The sequence below is a fragment of the Marmota monax genome, unplaced genomic scaffold, assembly GCF_021218885.2.
Source record: "Marmota monax isolate L192 unplaced genomic scaffold, Marmota_monax_Labrador192_F-V1.1 WCK01_AAM20220418_F8-fsc00074, whole genome shotgun sequence".
Lineage (NCBI taxonomy): Eukaryota > Metazoa > Chordata > Mammalia > Rodentia > Sciuridae > Marmota > Marmota monax.
In genome coordinates this window covers 4,238,018-4,262,378 of record NW_026694232.1, presented here as the reverse complement: position 1 = coordinate 4,262,378, position 24,361 = coordinate 4,238,018, and the positions used below count along the sequence as shown (strand labels likewise).

Sequence of the window (24,361 nt, the reverse complement as noted above, 5' to 3'; positions counted from 1 at the left end):
GATCCAGAGATAGGTCTGAAACCAGGGCAGGTTTGGCAAGATAACGAAGGCCAACGGCCTGATGAAGTCTGGAGATCCGATTTGATCCATCTGTCTGCAGTTTGCAGGACTAACCAGTTTTTATTGGCCTTCTGCTTAAACAGTCACTTCTGCTCTGAGGGCGTCTTAAAGGGCCCGGGTGATTTGGGCACTGACATTGACACTGTCCTTATCCTCATCCTCATCACAGGTTGTGGGTTCTGAAAGTTGGGTTCACTAGCAGTCTCCCTCAGTCCTCACTGCTTCCAACCCAACGTGGGCTGGGACACAGAAAGAATGCAGGATGCCGGGAAAGCGCACACTCGTACCCACATCTGCAAAGGACAGCATAGGACCCCACTTGTTAAATCTAAATCAGCTGCCCTAATTTCACCTGCACATTTCTGACTGAGTGCATCAGCTGCTGGCCAGGCTCCTCTCATAGACCAAGGTACAGGGCCTTGGAGACAATTATTTTCCCCTCACTGTACCAAAGAATATTCCACTTGTTTATCAAGTCACAGCTGTGTTCCAGGTGGTGTATGTGGAGATTTTTCAAAACAAAACAAATCCATTCTCCACACTAGAGTCAGAGTGGGTTGTTTATTTTTTTGTTTGTTTGTTTTATGTCTTGGGGTTTTTTTTTAAACTGCAAATCTGATCAAGTACCTTCCCCTGCTGAGGGGGGAGGTACGTAATCAAAATGCTTCCCACGTTTCACCCTCTTATGGGGGACCTTCCTTCAAGCCTCCCCTTCCCTCTCTGCTCAGCTGCCCTGTTTAGGCTCCCAAACCATCCCAGCCCTTCCCAGCACCTAGACACCAAATTCCCTCCCTTATTAATGCAGCTCATCCCTTGCCAAAAAACCCAAACCCAAAAAGCTACCCATCCATCTTTCAGAACTCAAATTAAATGCCAATTAACTGACCCCCCACACACACCCCTTTAAAAAATTAAAAAAAAAAAAAAAGTTCCTGCAGCTCCTACAGGGCCAGGCAGGGTTTCCTTTAAGATACTTTATTTTGCATATTTTACAAAAAAAAAAAAAACTGCATTCTTAAGGCTCCATCCAGGGTCTCAGAAAGCTGTGATATGAGGAGACCTGAAATTTACGGTCTTTCACCTCATGGTAAATCTGGACAGGGACTAGCTTCATCTCGTCACTGCCATACCCCGCACCCAACACAAAATTTTATTTTGTTGATTGCTGTTTATTGTTTATTTGTTTTCTAATTACTAAATGGTGATTGTTGTTTATTTGTTTTCTAATTACTAAATGAGGGAAAATAGGAATTATAGAATCTACGATTTTTAAATATTAAACCAGCATCTATTTGCCTGCAGAGCTATGTGATCACACTGGGGATGGAAGAAGCACATTGGCTCTCTGAAGGTTAGGCAGATCCTTTGTCCCCCAGGAGAGAAGGTTCCTGTCACATAAGTGTGCATGGCTGAACTGCTTTCAGGCCAATTCTATCTTTAGCCCTGGATCTAGATGAAGAAATTTGATATTTTCTCATCATGAGGGTCTTGATCAAGGGTCCGTGAGGAACTCACATTGTTTTGAAAATTAGGACTATTTCCTTTTATGTTTGTATCTCAGTGACAACACCCTGGCTTTCATCAAATTCTGAAAATGATAATAAGCTCCCCAAAGCATTAAGAATTACCATAGATCATTCAAGGAAGTCTACATGAAATCTAAGAGATGTGAAAACAGCTCATACAAATCAGTATCAGCCTTCCTTCTTAGTAGATGAGAATCTTCACAATTTATTTAACCACTTTTGAGTTTACTCAAATGTAGAGCAGGCTACATGTGCTTACTCACAAGGTGACTATAGGAATACATGTATACACCCATTCATGTGTTTATGCATATACATGCATACAAATGATACATACTGTCTTGACCAATTCCTGTCTTATAGCACACACCCAATAAATGTCTGACCTCATCTCTTCTAAGCAAAGAGATCTTCATTGCTTTAGCATAATCTCTGTACTGAATTATTTAAGAATAACCTATCCCCTTACCTGTCCATTCATTTTAAAAGAGTTTATTCAGCTCTTATTATGTGCCAAATATTGTGCCATGAACTGGGCAGGGGATAGGATGGAAATCAAAGATCACTAAAGTGATTTGAAGAAGTGAAAACATATTTTTTTAAAAAACTGGAAAAAAATCAAAAAGTAGTTTGAAAATCTCCTACCTCATTATGATGATACATTCTTTCTTGGAGATGAGCCTGTTTGGCTGTCTAGATTATTCCAAAGTATCTAGATAAAAATGGAAAAATGCACTCAGTCATGTGGTTTTTATTTAAAGTACACCCATCATCCAGATGTTTCCAAACATTCATGTGTCCAGTATTATCAAGATAACCATTTCAGAAGATTGAAATTTTCATTCTTAGTGAGATGGCCTCACTTTGGGTACATACAGCTTTGAGCATTTCATGTGAAAACCAACAAATATCCTATTTCTGACATGGGCCAAATACACTGGCTCTTACAAAACAGTCACACACACACACGCACACACACGCACACACATGAGAAATTAAGGAAATAAGTGAGTCTCAAAACCTACATAAAATTATTCAGGATTAATCTCTCTTTCTCCTTATGTCTGTCTACACAGGGAGAGTGTCTCTGTCTCGCACACACACTAACCATCCTACTTTATCTCCCTCAGTCTCTCCTGTCATCCCTCAGCCAACCTCTCCATCATTTCCAGATTGGTAAGGATTCCTCAAGTGCTGCCCAGTGCTCCCAACCCACCCACAACACCCCCCAACACACATACCTAAGTTTGCCAGATGCAATAGAGATGTTCAGTTAAAGTAGAATCTCAAATAAGTAACAAATAATGTTTGAGTATAAGTATACCAAAGTAGCACATGGAACATGCTATCCTAATATTTTTGTTCATTGGAATTTTGAATTTAACAGGACCTCCTGCATTTTAGTTGCTAAATCTGACAGCTCACCTCCTCCCCTTCCTGGAGTCATGGCCTGTGACCAAGTTGCTGCCACTGTCACTCAACTAGATGCAGTACTCTTTCTACCCTGGCATACCCTGGTTCCCAGGATGACACACGTTTCCTGGACCCTGCTCCAAAGCCCTACCCTACCAAGCCCTGTCTTGGGAACTGCACCTACTAGAATTACCCAGCATCAAGTTTTACAGGACTAGCTTGCCCTTGTCAAACAGCCAGAACTTTTGGTCACTGTTCCCTTCTCCACTGTGACTTCTGGTATCACTGGAGCTCCTCCTTCCCTGGATCCCCTCCTCCCTGGTGGGACTTCAACAGGACCCTGCTCCTCCCTGTAGCTGCCCTTGTTAACTAAAAATAAATTTCAAAAACTTGATCAACCAACAGGGTAACTAGAACCTCTATACTCAAGTTATACTGTTTCTGACATAGTCCAAATACACTGGCTCTTACAAAACAGACACACACACACACTCTTAGATCATTCCTAAGCTAAAATGAACATCAGAAGGCCAAACGAAGCAGCCAAGAGACAACTTGTTTCCTAAGAAGAAATGTAGCTAAATGCAAAAATATCTAATAAGCCAATCAACAAATTAATAGTTGCACAAAACACAATTTATCTCAGAGCCTGCAATTCAACCACATAAACACTCATAATATCAAAGCTTTTTTTAATTTCCTCTAAATTTATCAAGGTCTTATTTAATTGCTATAAACACCTAAAGACATGAGCAAATTAACACATAAAATTGCAGGATTTTAGCTGATACATATTCATGAATGCATGTTGTTGTGATCAGGCAAATAATGACCCAAGACATTGATAAATTTGGTAGAGGCAAAAGAAAAACACTGAGAACACTGTTAGAATTCTCTGCAGATCATAGAATGGAACCTTTGAGAAGCCTCGCTCTGGGAGACCATTCATAACAATTATTGTATTTCTGTAAGTCTTCCAGGAGAGAGATCAGCAAATGTTTAACCATAGGCTCCATAAAAATGCTGTCCCCCAAATACTCGAAGGCTAGGTCAGCGCTACAGATCACTGGCTTCTTGGAAGGGTGATCCAGATTCTGCTTCTCAGAAACTGTCTCACATTCTTACTGGCATCCTTGTTTGGATATGTACCACCACTCAGGTAAGATGGACAGATTTCCAAGCATTTGTGGGAATCTCAAGTTACAGCTGTTGTAGGATCTTCAAAATGAATGTCTTTTATTTAGATGGAAATCTACATCCTGTGTTGGCTCACCCAGGGTGGCTGCACTGCAGTTATTTTTGAATGCCTGGCCTGCTAACCTCTCTTGTTAGAACCCATCCATACATAGTTCCTATTCATTAAATTCTTTGTTCTCACCCAAGCAGTCAGTGCCCCTATGAGTTGGAAACTACATTTAGTGTGAACATAGCTGGACCGCTCCTGAAAAAAGAATCAGAGCAAATGCCTAAGGCAGACTGGGAAGCTGAGGGGCACAGCATGGACTATGTCAAGCCCTGCAGAGGGCTCTCCAGAAAAGGGCACGATCATACAGCACCCATGTAGAGATGCTCATCATTTCACCCCAGACCACAGTAAACCTCAGAATCCTTCTCAACACAATTTTCTAGTTAGCCATTTCCAATTAACCTGGAGCAGGAAGCAAATCTGACTTCCCTTTCCAGGTTGAAATCAAGGAAGTTGAGCGCTGAAATCAACAAATAATGTCAGTACTGAAAGGTGAGTGACTCACCCAAGATGAGACGGAGGTTCAACCAAGCGATTTTATTGGGGGGGGGGGCTGCCTGAAGGGGAAGAAAAGGAGAGGCAGAGAGAAGAGAGGAGGAGGGCAGAGAGGGAGAGGGAGAGAAAGAGAGCAGAGATCATGAGGAAGGGGGGGGGGAGAAAAGGAAGAGGGGAGAGAGCATGAGCTTGCAAGCTTCGGCTTAAGAAGGGTTGCAAACGCCACGTGGCGGGTGCTGATTGGCAGGGTGACTCAGGAACGGTGAGCCTTGGGGATGGGTTGAGAAAAATTTTGAATTTGGCGCCCTTCAGCTTGGCACCCTTCGGATAGGAGGGGGAGGGGTACGGGATTGATTACATGATGTTCTTCTCTCCAGACAGAAACTTAACTTCAGCGGGGAGTCTCCCACACACCCAACAAGAACCATCAAGTGGATGCTTTTGTAGTATTTACTATGCTTCAGAACCATGACCTGTGTATATCAACTTATTTATTCATCACAATGACAAAGGTGCTGGTACTGTCCCAATTTGTAACCAATCGCTCAAAGTTACAGGCAATGACGTTGCAGATCAGTATTCAAATACCATCCCATATCCCTCTACATCCTGTGCTCTTAGCTGTTGTGCTCTGACAGCTGCACTAAGTGGGGAGAAATTGACAGCAGTTTATGGTTTGTGACTTCAAGAAATAATGGGGACATCTTCTCCGCTGGCCACACCGTCAGGCTTCCCCTCCTGACACAGATCCACCTGCTTTCACATGAGGACAACTGGTGGAAAGGAGGGAACATGAAATGCAATGTCCCCACTCAGCCTCTGCCTCTGCCTAGCAATTTCACTTTGGGTCAGTAACTTAGCATCCCAGGATATAATTATGATGATACCTACCTCACAAGGTCCAGTCAGCATTAAATGAAACATGTAGAAAAACACATTTTGAAAGGGAAATGGTGTGTGCAAGAGTTAAATACTATTAAATTAAAATCCAGAATTAGATCAAAGCACGTGACTCCTCCCAGAAGCATTTGCATTTAGACAATGTTGCCCGACACTGAGATTCTGAGAGCAGGTGGGAGAGGATGGTAGTGTTGCTTTGGGAGATGGGCTAGATGGGGGTCCTGGAGAAGCCGCATAAGGATATCTGACATAGCTGGAGACCCTGGGGCCTGAAGCTTCTACTTCCCAGCTCTCACCAGTGACAGTGATTCAGCTGGAACCATCATCCCCAGACATGTGGTCTAGATTTGTGCACTACCTCTGTCAGAAAATCCCAGACTATCAGACACTTTCTAATTAGCTCTTGTAAAATATAGATGTGATAATTAGAGAGTAGTTATTATCCGTGGAGATGAAGACGTAAACACAGGATCCTTTAGGAGGTGCCTAGGAGTCTGAAAGGGAGCCAGGAAGAAGCACAAGTGTCCATATTACAGTCCCTGGCTTGGTCAGTGACAACCTGGCATGGAAATCTTGAGGTTCTCCCATATTCTCATCACTACTACTAACCTCAAGGTCACCATATGGAATCACCTCTACTGTAAGATTCAGTCCAGGTGGGCAAGGTGGCGCACACCTGTGACCCCAGCAGATCAGGAGGCTGAGGCAGGAGGATCACAAGTTCAAAGGCAGCCTCAACAACTTAGCAAAGCCCTAAGCAACTCAGCAAGACCCTGTCTCTAAATAAAATATAAGAAGCAGGGCTGGGGATGTGGCTCAGTATTAAGTGCCCCTTGGATTCAATCTCTGGTACCAAAAAAAAAAAAAAGAAGAAGAAGATTAAATCAGTCCAGGTCTTTTGCAGGTCTGTCGATCCCTTTTCAGAGGGTAACAGGGAGTTAACTTGAAGTTCAGTGGCATTCCTCCTCATTAGGCACTTCTCACATTCGTGGGGTGCATTGGTTATTTGGACACTCCCCTAGTCCAAAAGATGACTATGTCAACCCCAAGGGCCTTTTATATTTCTCTGGAGCACTTGCAGCCTTGGCGCAGGTGTGAGCACCTCCTGGCCCCTCTCTCCCAACATGCTCATTCTCCTTTTGACATCAGTCTCTAGGCTCCACTCAGCCCTTCTGGACAATCATCAAAAGCTTCATGTTTCTTCATCTTGCACACATTCATCCCCGCAGCCTGAAATGCTCTCCATCTGAACCCCCACCCATGCTCTCCCCATCTACTTAACTGAAATCAGTAAACACGTTCTTTCTTCACATTCCATCAGATTCTAGAGCTAGTCACTCTCCTGAAATACTCTTCTTCCTTCCTAAGGCATGCCAGAATTTGTAAGTATATTTTTATCCATGTAGATAGTTTTCTCATTAAGCAACAATCACTCTGAAAGCAGGGACCTTATGTGCTTTCTTACTATGGTCTCTGCAAGGACTAGCATTGGGCCTGACGTGTGTCAGGGAACAACAGCCACTTGTCAAATGTTGAGAGAATGGATACTTATAGCTCTTTAAGCTGCAGAACGATGACCCACAGATCAGGGAAATGATGAGCTGATAATCATCCGCAGCGCCACCTCACCCTCTCCTCCCATGTGCAGATTGTTCATTTCTGCTTCAGAAGTTTGGGGTTTGCAATTTGCAGTGGCATTTCCAAGGTGGGATGACAACACTATAGGTCACAGAGATACTCAGAGTGACTTTTGACAAGACTTTATTGTTGTGTGGGGTATTTTAAAATAGTTCATTACTTATAGGGCAACATTGGGAACAGTCCCTGTCACATAATCATTGAACTGATAACCCTAAGGGCCAGTATTTCCCATTGCATCCACTGGCTTCTATAGCAGGCCAGCACAGAGGCTTCCTAGCTCTGTTTAAATGCCTCCTCCATGAGACATACTCGGTGGTCCATTCCAATGTGAAACAGCGGCCATTGTTAAAAAGTTTGGCCTTAGCTTGTGTGGATATCTGCCTTACTGTAACCTCTCCAGCTGTGGTGTAGACATTTTATGTATACCCCCCTCCCATTCATATTTTGAAACCCTTCCACTGAAAGTGAAAGTTTTAGAGAATGCTACTTTCAGAAGGTGATCAATTAAAGAGGATGAATTCTTCATGGTGGGGTCAGAGAGCCCAGAAGATTGTCTAGTCCATTCCACTATGTGAGGACACACCCAAAAGGCACCTGTATGAGCTAAAAAGTGATCCCTCACCAGACACTGAATCTGCCAGTGCCTTGACCTTGGACTTTCCAGCCTTCAAAATGTAAGAAATACATTTCTGTTGTTTGTAAGCACCCCAAACAAACTGATACCTGCCCATGATGCTCTTGGACCCACATAGCAAATAACCCTAAATGTTTTCCACCTGACAACCCTTCAGTTATTTGAAGACAACTAACAAGCCACATCTGAAGACTTTTCTTCTATACTTTATGCTTTTTCCAGCCTTGATTTTTTTAAATTTATGAACCACATCTTTCTATTTTATTGCATGCATTCTTATAAGATACCTTAAATCCTGGGTGGAATAAGGCCATGTATAAATAAATCTTTGTTTCTTTCTTTAGGCAACAACTCAAGGTCCCCCCTTGACAGACTTCTTGCCAGCATTACATTACCACCTCAGTTGCATTCTGCAATCATTCGCACATTAGAACAGGGTTATCTCCAAATTCCATATTCATCTTAGTGACTGCCACGTCCATGGTAGGGTCTCTGAGTACAGTGACTTATGACCAGTAGGAGGGCTTTGAGGAAATGAGAGTAAATCCATCACTTTATTAATGGTTTCTTTTTTCTTTCTTTTTTTTTTCCTTCCTTCCTCCTTTCTTTCACCAGGGATTGAACCCAGAAACACATAACCACTGAGCCACATGCCCAGCTCTTTTTTATTTTTTATTTTAAGGCAGGATCTCACTAAATTTCTTAGGGCCTCACTAACTTGCTGAGGCTAGTTTTGAACTTGCAATACTCCTGCCTCAACCTCCCAAGTTGCAGGACTTACAGGCCTGTGCCACCACCATCCTGGCCTAACAGTTTCATTTTGCAAGAGTTATTAGTGACCTGCTCAGTCTCTGGAAAATGCTAAGCCCCCCTGCCCTGAAATTTGAGTTGATAACCTAGCCTCCTAGAGAAACTAGATCACTCAGGTCTCAAAAATAGAACTCCTTCCTGCCCGCCCCACCCCCAACACACACTGACTCAAAATCCACTTCCCTTCTCCATGGCTCTCTTTGAAAGCCATTTTCTCCACTCTGTCTTAACCCATTTCTTTCCATTTTCATAAGGTCTCCAAAAGTATCCCTTTTGCATGGGTATTTCTATCTCTTCAGTAGAGCTAGCATTTTTCTGATACACATAAAGTGCTCAGGTTATCACCTACTCTAAAAATGAAATAATCATGAAATATTTAATATCCTTTGCCGACATCCTGCTTCCTTCTGATCTAGCAAGACAAGAAGCACTACTGCTTCTGTGACCCAAAGGCGGGTCCAGGTGCTGTAAAACCTGAATCTAAAATTATTTTCAGGGGGAATAGAATTCTTTAATATTTTTAAATTAGATTTTTTAATGAAAAGTTTAGATTTAAAAAATACATATTTAGAATGAGGAAAATACAGTACATTATTTTTTTAAAAAGGTAAGTATCAAACATCAGAAAAATCAATAAAATAATATAATATTTTATTTCTTTTCTGTCTAGTTTCTAACATTTTTCCCTAATTTTTTTTTAGCTGCATTCTCTTAGTTTGTTTATTTATTTAGAAAGGATTCAACTTGCCTTTCACTCTAGTTAATTTTTAAGAAATTTTACATATTTATAGTTTAAAAAGGTTTTAACTATCTGAAAATCTGTGGGATTTATTTTTCATTTTGTAAAAATTTCTCATCCAGTTTCTTTCATATCTGAGTCGAAAGATTTCAGAACATTTCAAGTCTTTATGTGCTGTGACTAATCTTAAATCTTCTTTGAACTGACAACACCCATTAACCAGTTTGTCATTGATGTCTCATCGCAGTGGTATATTATGAGTTTTGGGTCACCTTATCTGATAGGAGACGATTTGCATTCTGACTGAGACTAGACAAGAACTGGATCTTCTACTTGTAATTTTACACATCTCATGATTGGAAGGACTTTCTACATACCAGCTCCCGGCTCAGTACATTTTTAACCTTCACCTCCACTACCCGCAGTTTCTAAGTGCCAGGTATCAAGACACATCCATACTTGGTTTCAGTGCTGGGCAAGTTGGTTTAGTGGGTGGAGGGAGAATAGTACCTTAAATACATGTTAACCATATGCAAAGCATGCAGCGTGTTCCCTTAAATCCTGATTCAAGCTTTCCTAAACTGAAGCCTGAAAGCCCAGCAGCTGTTCTATTTTCCAGTCAGGAATACCTGAGTAGAAAGGGTGCTCTTCCCTAAGTGTCTTACACTGGGAAGTTTTATAGACCACATGCCCTGCAAAAGCACTGCCCAGGCCTGAGATAGGAGCCTGGGGGTCCTGAGGGAGGCCTCGCTAGCTTTGTTATAAATCTGCCTTTGCTGTGATAGTGTCCTTTAAAAAAATCTCCAAGTCCTGTCCTCTTTACCCAGACACTGTCTTCCCTGCCTCTAGCCCTTGGAATTTGGTTTTTGCTCTACCTTCTAGCAACTCAGCAAGATCTAACAAAATGCTTAAGAACAGATCCTTTTCCCAGTCTTTGTTCTCAAACTCTCTGCCTTGTTTCTCTGAACCAAGCTGGTCTCTTGCCTCTGGCCAGGACTGGCCAGACTCCTTCACCCCTGTCTCGCTCACCCACCAGCCTGTCTCCTCTATACTCTCCTTGTCCCACTTTGTGCTTCCTAAATGATAGTGTCTTTCCAAGTTCAGTCCCTAGGAACTCCTTCCTTGTCCTTCCTGGGAATTTCATTCCCTCCCAGAATTTCATCACCCACCTCACATGCCTGTTCCAGTGTCCTCTAGAGTCAAGGTCATTGCCAGCTGGCATCTCCCTGACACCTGTAAAACCTCCTTGCCTACTCTCTGTTGGTGATGAGAGAGCACCGTCGACCCAGCTTCCTTCCCCACATATCCCTTCCCCGCTTTCCTACTGCATGGCCCATGTCTAGCCTTGGCACCCTTAAACTGTCTCCCAAACGTCCTGGGGAACTGTGCATCCTAAGTGTTCTCTCATCCTTTCACCTAGATGGGTTTTCCTTCTCCCCAGAATGGCCATTTTTCTTGTAGCATTTATTATATTTCATCTTGAATTTATATAGCAATAACCGATGCATGCTTATGAGTACCACATATTTTACATATCTCAATTCTCACAACCACCATGTTAATGGATACTATTAAGATGACTATTATCAATAGTTAAATGAAAAAACTGAATCTCAGGGAAGAAAATGAGAAACTTGCTTAAGGTCACATAATAAGTGGCAGAACCACTTAAAAGTATAGCTGTCTGAATGCAAATAACCATGAGCTTGTTCACCCATAACTAATAATAATAACTGTTATGATAATAATAACTATCAAATATTATGTATCTACCAGGTGCTCTATATTTCTTAAAACTGCCCTATGAGTTTATACCATTATCATCCTGTTTTTGTAGAGGATTAAACTGGACCCCAGAAAGTGTGTATCATCACCCTAAGGTCTCCTTCCTGCTAAAGGCAGAACCACAACCAATAGATGAACACTTTGGCTCCAGAGCCCAGGCTGTGTCCCTGTCACCAGCCTGTTCCCCCTCTGCCCTGCTGGTTCCATCTCAAGTGTCTTGTTCCTTCTCTTACACACTGACATCTTTGAAGGCAGGAGCCACTTCTTCTACATTCTTTTTCATACTAAAGGTAATTTTATTTTGAATAATGTAAAATTACCAAAAAATTTCAAGAGTAGAGACATCTTTTGTCCTGAATCAATTCAGTATAAATTGCCCACATGCTGCGCTATAATCCCTGAACCAAGTAGTGTAAATTTTCTAGAAGATTCTCCTACATAACCACATCAAAACAAGGAATTCAACACGGATCCCTCATCACTACTCCATTTAATTTTCACCAGGTTTCCCAGTCTTATCCTTTACAGCAAAAGGATTCGATGCAGATGCAAACAATTGGCAATATCTTTAGTGTCCTTCCATCTGAAATACTTCCTCCATCTCCCCCTCATTATCCATGACCTTGATACTTTGGAAACAGAAGATAGTTATTTGTAGAATGTCCCTCAATTTGAGTTCATCTGATGTTGCATTATGATTAGATTCAGGATACACATCTTTGGCAGAAGTTCTTCTAGGTCTTCTTATCAGGCAGTTACAATTGCTTTTTGTCCCTTTTCTATAAAGTTAGCTTTGATGATTAGATTAAGATATTATCTGCCAAAATTCTTTAAAAGTTATACTTTTTTTCTTCTTAACACATAAATATTTTACAGGAAGCACTCTTTTAGACTATATAAATATCTTCTCATCAAACTTTCATCCCCTGACTTTTTAATTTATAGAGTTTTTGGCTTAATTATTACTGGAATGATTGCCAACTGGTGATTTCCTAATGTCATTATTCCTCTCACATTTATTAGCTATCATTCATTCCTCACAATTTATTTATCCATTGATTTATTTATGTTATTATGGACTTATGTATCTCATTTCATTCAGTGAATTATAATACTTTATTAACATTATCTATTTTGAAGCTTGAAGTATCTTAGATTTGTGTGACTACCTTCAAAGAGGCTCATGTGTCCTTTTATTGTGTTCCCCTCATTCCTCTTGTCTTAGGACATGAAGTGTTTTCTAGGCTATTCTTGTGCTTTCCCCTCCCCAGTCCTAGTGTTAGCCAATTCTCCAAGCAACAAAGGTTGTTTTTAATACAGAGTAGTATTTATAAGTCAAGATTTAGCCTCAAAGGGTGATTATTGTGATTGTGGTGTTACTACTTCAGGACTTACTTGTTGACCAGAGATAGAAAATACAGTCATCCCTTGGTATCCTTGGGCAACTGGTTTCAGGACTTTGGTGGATTCCAAAATCTGAGCATACTCAAGTTCTTTATATGTAAAATGGTGTAGTATTTGCATATAACCTACAACATCCTCCCATATACTTTTAGTCACCTCTAGATTAATTATAATGCCTAATACAATGTAAATGCTACATAAACAGTCATTATACTATATTGTTTAGGGAATAATGACAAGGAAAAAAGTCTAAACATTTTAGTACAGACACGATATTTTTTTCAAATATTTTCTATCCATGGTTGGCTAAATTCATGGGTGCAGCACTGTAGGTATGAAGGGAAACTCCATGTTTATCTATCTATCTATATGTACATATATTCATCTATATTTCTTTCTCTATGATGTCTCTCTGACTCTGTCATAAAAAACAATAAATTCATACTAATTCTTATCTTATATCACTTTGGTTGATTCTGTTTTTGTACTTTTCGAAATTTGTAACTCTCTTCTTAAATGGTGTGAGTTGTGGGTGACTCCCATTATTCTCAGTATTTATGTAGATGGTCAATCTCCCCCATGTATCCAATCTGCTGTCAGTGTCACAGCTTGCCACCCTCAATGATGCCCTTCTAGCCCTACTCAGGCATTGGATTTCCCATGCCAGCTTGCCCCCAACTGTATTTCCCCACCTCGCCTTCCTCTTCTTCAGAAGATAGTCTTGCTCAGTCCCACCTAATTGTCTCTGATTATTATTATTATAAAGTCACTAACTTTATAATGAACTAATATAATGTCCTTTGTCCAATGGGTCCTCCATTTACATTTTTATCAATAGAATAAGATAAATATGTCCCACTTAAGGTTTCTTACATAAAAATTAGTCTTTATTTAGAAAACACAGATTACTTATTATAACTTTCTTAGTATAAAAAGATAATGTCTCAATAAAAACAAAAAGTAATTCCTTAAGTCTAAATTTAACTTACTTTTACAATATCAAAAGGTCCTTGTTTTCCCTCTATGTCTGGCCTGCCACTGTCTCCTTGAGGGTGCCTGACCTTTGCTTTTTCCAGTCTGTTAGTAAGAAAAATAATTTTAATTATTTTCTAAAAATGTCTCAGTCATTTCATGAATTTAAACTGTTTATTCTTTGAATCTCTGCCCAGGCTGGCTAAAGTCTACTGTCTGGAGCTTAAACCCCAATCATGTGTTGAAACATGTGATTGGGGATGGTTATCTGCCAATGGTGCCTGTACCTTCCTAAGAGAGTCCCTGTCTCCCAGCCTATCCACTTAGAGCTCCAGAGTCTGAGAATGTACGGTTCCTCCATAAACAGGATCGTTTTCTAACTTTTCAAAACTATAAACATATTATAAAATAGCTTATACAGCTTTCTCACAAATATTATATTTCACCTGATTGATTTGTGTTCTAATGAGGGTACAATCAGATGTAATGTGGTCATAAAATAATCAGATGTGTGGCTTATGAAAATAGGTCTCACTACTTTGATAGTTTACTGTAAACATGTGAATAATAAAAATATATTTAAGAAATATTTGTTTTTCACAATTTCCGGAGAGTTTAAAGAGCATGGCCACCAACAAACAAAGCTACAACATTCAAATTTCTTAGGCTTAATTAAACACTTCTGGGGACAACTCTGAAGGCCTGCACTGGACATTTCCACCCTTTTAGGCCCAAGTCACCAGGATCCAGGTTAGTCAGGAGTCCAGTTTCTAGTGCCATTGACAGCAGTAATAACTCACAGGTGTTATTACATCTATTCCTCACAAGAACCCTTTAAGGTAGACAAAACAAAAGCTATCACATGACTGCACAAGCTCACACATCTGCCAAATGGCAGGACTAAAATGCCAGCCCAGGTCTTCACTCAACCCACACAGCTCGCTGCCTCTCCAGACTAGATTATATTTGTGATAGGTTTCCAATTCCTCAACCGCATCCTCTTCCTCTGCGCATCCAAACTCCCTTCTACCTAATGAGATAGATAAATCAAGCCAATCAAGTCTAACCTCATGGGAAAATGCCTTCTGAAAAGATGTTTTGTTAAGATAATGGGCTTATTCAAAAAATTATTTAGCCTTCAAACTGAAGAGCAGAGTATCTAAAGAAGTTCACAAGCAGGTTATATTCAGCAATCAGAAAACTCTTCTGACATTAATTATGGGCAGATTTTTTTTTTCACTAACAGCATGAAATCTTTTTCTTTTGGACTATCATTTTAATGTGAAGACATGGTAGTATATTCCACACAGAGACTATTTCTCAAGGATGGCTATGCTACAGCCAGGAGAATGTAGGAGAGAAAAGAAGGGTTAGTTATTTCATCATCATTGCAAAGCCCCAAAATCACTGTTTCCATTCCTAATGAATATTACATTTTGCCTGCTGAAAATTTAGAAAATTCTGTCACTATAAGCATTATTTATTGTGTTTTAGGATTGTAAGCCTAATAGATGCTTATTACTGAAATATAGAAAGTTATAAAGAAGAAAATTTTAATTACATATACTTTCACTGCCAAGCATTAAAAATTGGTTAATTGGTCCTCGTAAACTGATTTTTTTTTATTTTCATGCATTTACATGTCTGACTTTGTTTTTATAAATTGGGCTTATATAGTAGAGATATATTTTCTGTTATTTAAAATTTATATTAATAGCATTTTCCCATGACATTAAACTCAGTAATGTGACATCAGTGGAGAATAGTATATGGAATGTATCCTACTTTATTTAACTCTATTATTAGAAATGTTGACTTTTTATTTTCACTATTAAAAATAGAAATACAATAAATGCATTCACATATAAATTATTGTCCTCAACTTCGGATATATTCCTAAAAAGAAAAATTGTCTTGAAGGACATTAACTCTTTTTAAAAATGTTGATTCATAGTAGTAAGTACACCAATTTACACTCCAACCAACAGATTATCAAAATCTCTTGATAGTATTTAATATTTTGATGTTGTTTTGCCAATTTGCTAGTTTAAAACATCGCATATCCTTATTATCTTAATTGGTATGCACTTAACTATAAATAAAACTGAACATATTTACACTAATTTCATATACATACATGTGGTTTGTTTTGTTTATGTATGGTTACCTTGTGTCTATTTTTCCAATGATATATTCACATTATTGTATTGAAATATATATTTTCATATATTAATAATGTTTTTATATTCAATATAGCTCTTGATATGCATGTTGTCAATATCATTTATTAATTCATTTGCTTTAATTTTTTATGCAGTAAAATCTTCGTATTCAGGTTTATATTGAAAACATACTACACGTTTTGATAAGTAGGATAGTCTACCTATCAATCAGCTCAGCTGTGGCTATACAGTAGACATTAAACCAAGCTGCTTTGGGAGTCAAGCAACCCCTAACCAGCAATCTCTACTGGCAGTTTTGGAGAGTAATGAATTACACAGAAGTACTCCTCCAAACTTGGCCTTCCATAACCATTTCGAATGGAGCTCTGAACTGACCTAGGGCCCACTGGGAGCCATGTTTTTCTCCAGACATATCATTATTTCCCAGATATAAAAACTAAATCTTATCAAAAGCACCTTGAGAATTTTCTAGGGGACATCAAATACCTATTGCCAAATAACATTTTGATGAGTTAAGTATAAATAAATGTGAAACATATGGACTATATTTCTTTTAAATAAACAAGAATATAAAATGAAAAGGCAGTTGGCCAAATAGATTCGAAAGTGTTTGGAAGGAAAAATGATTTTAATTCAAGCCTAAAATACAGTGCATTTATCAACTGTGTATCTGATCTCAAAATAAGCAGGGTCTGTGCTGACCCCAAGTGTCAATGATCTGTGAAAGAAGATAGGAATTCCAAGCACATTTCTCTTCAACCTACATAATTCTTAGTCCCTTTGTGGCAATATTTTTTAAAAGAAAGAAGAATATACAAAGTGTATTACTTCTCCTTTCATTTCAGTTCTTCCACTGTGAAATATGAAGTTTCACATCAAGCAGATGAGTCCTCCACATCCCACTCCATGCTGAGCCAGTCCAAATGAGTGTGGGAGAGACCGACACCAGTGCCGAATTACCTTCGAGGAATGGAGCGGATCCCAGCCAAAGCTGCCATCTGTCCACAGTGAAATCTGTCAATTGTGGCTATTTATGAAATCTCTAGTGAAGTCTATAATGACTCCGTCTTACCTGGCTTCCTCTCTCATCCCAAATCACGCAGTCCTTCACTTACTTTTCTACAAGAAGGTACGTGTAGAACAGTCACTGAAAATATTCACGAAATACAGTGTTGTAATGAAAACTGAAGGGAGGTTGGGCTTTGGATCCAGCAGTGCTACCCAAATCCTGCTAACGTTTGCTGTGTGACATTGGATTTGTCTGTAGCATCTCCATGCTTTGGTTTACTTGTCTGTGAAATAGGAGCAGTGATATCCCTCCTGCCGTGTTCACTGGTGATAGGAAATTCACTGAGAAAACAAACATTAACATGTCTGACCGCCCATAGCAGTTTCTTAAGCACTGACACTTACATAGTCTTTCCTCATGACTTTCCAATAAAGAATACATACACAAAAAGGAATTGTAAATGAAATTGTTGTGGGGCCTGAGTTATAGACGAAATTAAAGACATGAGAATGTTTATCCTATCTTTATTTTTCAGGAATAATCTTTAACATGATAGCATCCATAGTGCATAAAACTACAATTCTCCAATGGTTGTCTGACTTTTTAATTGACTATTTTTATTTGAAATTACTTACTTCTAACTAGAATTTCATGAGCTTTACCAGACCTGGAAGCAAATGAAACCCAAACCATCAGCAGTTTTCAGCTGGTTCCTTACCCAAAGCTTAACAATTGACTACTCTGGGTAAATCCTTAGCCAACATATTTTTCCAAGACAAAGCCAAATTCAAGTACCGCAGGTTTATTCCACTCAAGTTTGTTTTTCTTTTCATAAGTATACAAGGTTATTCTGCTTAGGTGAAGAGCATGAGCTCTAGAATCAGATAGAATGGAATGCTCTCTGGAATTTATCCTAAATTATTTGTACAGACTTAGGGAAGTGATCTACTATCTCTGAACCTCAGTATCCATATTTATAAATTGTGTTGGGTATGTGACCTTTGGCCTAGAAAACAGAGTCATAATAATTATTGTATTTTACCCAAAAATATGTGAACTATGTTTCACATCAATAGTGGTAAAAGTCTACAATGCACAGAATATTTACACAGACATTTTTTTTTTTTTTGCTCTGTTTGGATTTTTTTTTCCCCTTTAAACACACACGTATTTCTCAAGATCTCTGGAGCTAGTAATTCATCTTCATTCTGTTTCCCTCATTTAAGTCATTTCACTACCTTTTAGCACCTCATCTGAAGGATCACAGAGTGAAAAAAAAATGTGGGTACCTCAAATAAGAGCCCCCTACAAAATACATGTTTTTCTTGTGAGTCAAAGGTTTCCTCATGCATCATCTTGGAGAAGTTATATCCCCTAATCAGACTCTTTCTTTTTTTAATCAGCTTTTTCAAAGCTAGATAGGTTTGATTGAATGATGGCTGATATCTTCTCTGAGTCTGTCTCCAAGGATTCATTTTAATAGTCAAAGCATCATATAATAAATAAATTCATTAAGCTAAAGTGAAGGCCTAAAATAAGATCTAAAACTCTCTTCATAATGTAATCATTCTTACCATCTTTGACCATGGCAACAAATAATCTCTCTTTTTTAAATAAGCAAGCCTCACTGTATTTCTCATAAGATGAAGTTCACAATGAACCCTGCTTAAGGAATTCGAGTTCCGTTTCACTAATAGGCTTGGTCTTGGCTGTGGGCTTTTTGGAAATGATTAAATATTACAAATGTATTCCACATGGAGGAGCACATGAAACAATCAAGTAGCAAAATTTCAGAAGAAACAGAGAGAATATTTTTTTTTTAAGCTCAAAAGTAAGAGCCAATGTGGGTTGGGGGAGGGGCTGAGAGCTTAGGGAGTAACTGAGATATTGGGGTGAAGGAAGGAATCTGAAGAAAGTGTTTCTAAGCAATGTGGGAAGACTCTTCAGGGACCCTTAGACCTGGATCCCCGCTCCCCTTGGGTCTCCTAAGAGCCAGGAAATTTCTAAATTCCTTCCAACCAGAGTTGAGCAGGCATTTTGTAAGAGGCTTTTTTTTTCCCCCAGAAAGAAAAATCAGTAGACATCATCTTTAATGGAAGAGAGCTACAGCTGCAGGATTATACTGATCTGTGAAATGACAAATGAAAGAGAAAAGAGTTAAAGCGACAGACTCCGTGGCTGGAACTCTGTAGTTAAGGCAGAAATGCTTTGCATTTTTGAGAGAAGAGAGCAGATCAGAAGCAGGAGAAAGCTATTCAATCAAGACCTATGTTCTGAATTAAGAAAATGTCCAAAGTGGGGCATTAAAAGCAGATCAGAGGATGCCAAAGAACTGATAAGATGAAAGAGGGATAAAACAGACAGTTACCTACCAGGGTAGCTTTTTTTTTATGAAGCCAAATGGTTTGTGGTAAATGCAAAGGTTTTAAGGGCAGAGAGCCCTTTCCCTGGGCTCCTCCACTCATATGCATGTGGCCTTGGTCAGGTCAAGCTTGGAACCTCTGCTTCCTCACCTGAGCAGGGGAGTTAATGTGTGACCTTTGTGTGAAAGTGTGAACTCATGATTTAGGGCTGTGAATCTTTCCTCCACCAAAGTCAATCCTCTCTCCTAAGTCAGTCTGTGGGTGTGGTGAGCAGACACCACCCTCCTCCTTATAAAAACACTTCCATTTCTTTGAAGGCAGTTTATTAGATCACCTCTTGGAACTGAGGTATCCTTAGAGGAAAAAAACCAGGAACAGTTCACAGAATTCAAACTGCTGTTTTCATCTTTCTCCCCTCCCCCAAAGATTCAATTACCGAAAGGGAAAAGGTGGTGTGTTTTTAACAAGTTTTTCACGCTGAACTGCTTAGAGATGTACATTAGGCCTCCTTTTAGTAATAGGAAAAAATTATCTCGTCATGAGTGGGCTCTCTTTCCCACCTCCAGCAGAGGATTGCAATCAATCAGCCGGACAGCAAGATTGATTTTCTAATTAAGCTTGCATTTGTATAGGTGCACAGAGCCATAGAAGGCTTCCCTACAGTATCTTCCCAACACTTTCCTATTTGTACTCATTTACACTCACACTTAAAGCCCTTTTAAAGTTGCGGGGGAAAGGGTTAGTCACTCTCTCCATGCAAATATCCGAGAGAATCTCTGGCTTCTGCAGGAAAGAATTACATCAAGTTATTGAGAATAAAGAACACATTGACAGGCGTTCATTTGGACTCGATTTGGCTCCCACATGGATGAAACTTGCCATGGTGGCCCTGCCTCCCCGCCCCCTGCCACCCCCAGGGCCCTCCCATGGTCGCAGCTGGGCCAGCCAACACAGATGGCTGGAGGAGACAGGCTTTTAGCATTCCTGAAAGCTCCATTTCAAACACTGCTTTGCCAAAAGGGTATAGGAGGCTTTTGTGTAGGCCCTGTGATGAGATATGCTCACGATTTAATTTACTTAGGGAAAGAATATGAAACCTTGAACAGCTCAGCCAGATTCTGCGTCCTCTGGGGACTCCACCAGAGGAGAAAACTTACTTTAGCAATTCTGGATCCAATGTGCCGGTGCCTTGTTGCTCATGACCTTCCTTCAGCGAGAGTCACTGGGGAGTAAAGCTGAAATCAGGAAGAAAAGCTTGCATCTTTTTTAGTTCATTCCTGGTACATCCATTACCTAATATTTTATTTAAAAGCTCTGTCTTTCACTAATTCAAAACGCTAGGTTCAATTTGGGAAGCATTCTGACCTGAACTGGGATATAGTCTACTTATTGTTCAATGTTTAAAAAAAGAAAAAGAGAGAAGGAAGAAGAAGAAAAAAAAACAGTAGGTAGAAAGAAAGGAAGAAAGCAAGCAAGAGAGTAGGCAAATGAAAAAAAAGTGACTAAGGGGGTGGATGTGTGTGATGGTCGATCAACAAAGGATTTGTTTTAAAGACCTTTAACAACTAGCTTTCAAGTGGCACCATTCATATTCATTAAGTAGCCTCTGGTTTTGGTGGTACCACTTCAGTCATTCCTGTCCCCCTGTGCTGTACAAATACAAAGTATTCCAGACTGAACTTGCCATCCTTTCTAAACCCTGATCCTCTCTCTGATTTCCCTCTATATACATATGGCCCCACTGTGCTGCTAGTCATTAGGTTCAAAACCTGGGCATTGCTATGGACATATACTTCCTTGAGCCCCATATCCAGTAAGTTCCTTGTTCTATAAAGCAGATCTCTGGTTAAACCAGCGTAATTTGTTATCATTCCTTACTTGGAATATTGCAACAACTTCTTCATAATTACTAACAATTAAGAATTACTAATTTTCTAATTATTTCTCAAGAGTCTTTGGATTCTGTCATCCCACATTCAAAGACATTCAGTAGCTGTCCACTGAATCCTACCGTGGCACAAACTCCTCAGGTCAGAGGCCTTTCTGTACTTCTCACATGACATTGATGGTTCAGTGATTTGTATAGAAGGCTGATGATACCTTCTTCAGGAGTGACAAAGATTCTTTGCTTGATCAAACTTTAGTTAGGTTCCTAAACCATCTTCTAGGCCTGTGTATTTCCTTGTAAAATCCAGTTTCAGAAAGAACCCTCCTAAGTCAGTTCACAAGAAATCCCTTGATATCAAGTCATCCTCACTGTCTAGCCATCCTTGATATCTATTATAGTTTGGATATGAGGTATCCTCCAAGGCTCCTGTGTTAATGAAGGAATCTTCAGAGGTAACATGATTAGATTATGAGAGCTCTGACACGATCAGTCCATTCTAGGTTGAATGGATTAACTAACTGGGTGGTAATTATAGGCAGACAGGTGTGGCTGGAGGAGGTGGGTCTCTGGAATGCACCCAGAAAGGGTTCATTTTCCCTGTGGCCCCTTCCTGTCTCAGCTCCCTTTCTTTGCTTCCCAATCATAATGAACTGGCAGCTCTCCTCCTCCATGATGTTCTGCCTCACCTTAGGCCCAGAACAATGGAAATGGATAATTATGGACTGAGTTTCTGAACTTCTAAGCCAAAATAAACTTTTCTTCCTCTAAGTTGTTCTTTTCAGGTATTTTGACCATAGCAATGAAAAGTTGACTGACAATAGCTGACCAAGCACTTCATCGTCTTCCATCGTCTTCCATCATCCCCAGTTGCTGTCTGATCACCCTGGCCTGTCTTTATCAAGAATGCTTTTCAATAGATTTAGCCAGAACCCTCTTTCCCCCTGATGTTACCTCTTAGCAATTTTCCACTCCCACCTGCTCCTTGATAAATTCCCACTTACCCATGCTGTACTTGGAGCTGAGACCAATCTCCTTACACCCCACCCATTGAAAAATCTCATTGTCACGGTCCCTGACTTGTTGCAGTGGTACAAAGTTAAATCTTCCTTACCATGTTTTAACAGTATCACTGAATTTTTTTTTTTCTTTACAGGGCATCTGGAAACTGTGTCCAGGTGGTGTTTATATGCTTCAGTGACTAGAGATCACAACTGCCATTTACTGAGTGGGACATTTAGTATCTTAGGAGTAAGAGAGCCACAGCACACAGGACCCTATTGAAAAACACTACCTCAATTCTGGCCAAATTTAACTTCAATCTTTCTCCAAATATATGTCACCCTGGTTACAACCCTATCCACTTTCAAATTATCCCCTGTTCTACCTCTTCTGAACAGGTGTCCTGATCACAACCACCTTCGCATGCACACACACACACACACAACTACGCTTTCCCCTGTTTGCATCTCAGTTAGGGAACTTAACCCAATAAGACTTTGAGAAATGAGTTGGCTTGACAATCCCTCTATTAAATTGTAAGCTTCTTGAAAATAAGATCTTATAACAATCATTTTTTATATAATTGATGTAAGCTATATGTATAACTTACTTATGTAATAAATATTCAACACGCAGTTGGGAAATCAGTCTGGGAAAAGGCCCAGGGAGTTAGACAGAGCCTGAAGAACTGAGTTAGACAGAGCCTGAAGACCACAGCAAATCATATCTTCAGAAAGGGGAAGACAGAGAGCAGAGGGAAACTGTAGTTAAAATCAGAGGTCTAAAGAAGAGAGTCCTGCATTCCAGATGAGAGGCGGGGCCTCAGTGGTCAGGCAAGAAAGGGTGAACCAGTCATCAATGAGCAGTTTAAAGAGGCATAACAAAAGAAAGGACAATTTAGAACCAAAACAATTTCATCAAGTCATTGAGAAATTGGGTGGTCGGTGGTCTTGACAGGTTCTGCAGGGGAGTCAAAGTCGATGAAAGGGAGCAGCTGTGTGGCAGTGGAACAGGACACAGCTGAACTCTTGTGTTGCCCCAGGCTCTGAGCTCTTATGTGGTTCCTCTGAGGGTGAGCATCAATCCTAGCTCCATTAACATGAGCTCTGTAGGAAGGAAGAGACCACTGGGAGCATTTGGCCTATGCATTTGCAAGAGGCAACAATGGCTTTTAGAAGGAAAAGCTGGGGCAGGACCATTAACTATCCAGCTGTTTGCCAGAAATGGTTGCAGATGGAAAGGGAAAGAAGCAACTTTTCCAGAGCATTCTCAACCACATACATCAGGCTCTTGATTGACGCTGGGAAAGAAAGTGACTTGGGAAGAGAAACAACACCTGAAGGCAATTTTTGCAGAAGAAAGAAAGGTTGAAACAAGAGGTCTATGGAAAAAACCACTGAGCTATGTGCTAAAACTGAAACCAGGGACATAGTAAAAATGTGCAATAAGGAATTTTCAAAGGGAGAAGTATTGTGATCTCAAAACATGGACAGAGTCTCACTGCAACAGAGAGGCCAGAGTTAACCAGTCATGGAGAAAAATTATGGAGAGTAGAAGTCCCCTGACCAGACAGAGCACATTCAAGTGGTACAGACCATAAGCTAGTAGAAAGAGTTAGAATAAGAGTTGGAAGAAATTGAAATTACACTGAAGCTCTATTTTGGAAAACTAATAACCATTAATAATGGCAGAAATCTCCAAGAAAAAATATCAGTGATTATATATTTATTGGATGACTATTTTTTTTGGAAGCATCTTATTAGAGGAGGTGATTTTTGAAATAGGTCTCAAAGAAGAGAGAGAATTTGCACAAAGAGGAAAAAAAACGAACCTTCCTAGATATGCAAGCACCATGAATAACACTGTGGGAAAAGCATATATCAGAATATGGAGAGATGAGTCATATCAGACAAAAGAAAGAATGGAGGAGAGGAAGGGAATGGGAAGAGGGTACTGGCACTACTGAGTTTTATCATAACCTATCCTGTGAGCCACTAAATGCCAGGGAAAGAAAGACACAGAACTCAGGGACATAGTGAGGAAATGTACTCACTGGTCTATAGAAGAATTATTTATTGATATGGAGAACAATAACACCCAAACAACATGTATAAAAACCCCTTTGCCTCTCTTGCCACTCAAATCCCCATAATGATTTTTGCTTTAAAATCCTGGGAGTGAGAAGGATTCTGTGGGCTTCCTGGACTTGGGCTGTTGCCATCCTCAGCATGCTCCTTTAACTTTGAGAGTCTCAGTTGCATTCACAAAGGAATGGTGACAGAGTTAATTAGAGG

The 24,361-nt window shown here is 39.8% G+C and overlaps 1 long non-coding RNA gene across 2 annotated transcripts in view; it reads right to left on the bottom strand.

Annotated features, from left to right (window-relative positions):
• The window catches only part of LOC131425026 (uncharacterized), a 28,157-nt gene extending 7,725 nt beyond the window's left edge, over positions 1 to 20,432 (bottom strand). Inside the window, exons 1-2 of one of the 2 annotated variants that reach the window (XR_009228817.1) lie at positions 20,338 to 20,432; positions 2,232 to 2,298 (exon numbers count right to left, since the gene is read on the bottom strand). This is a non-coding gene — a long non-coding RNA (uncharacterized LOC131425026). Of the gene's footprint in view, positions 1 to 2,231; positions 2,299 to 2,827; positions 2,949 to 20,337 lie in introns of those variants that run through there. The other variant, XR_009228816.1, reaches the window with a different exon arrangement.
• Between the last annotated feature and the right edge of the window lie 3,929 nt (positions 20,433 to 24,361).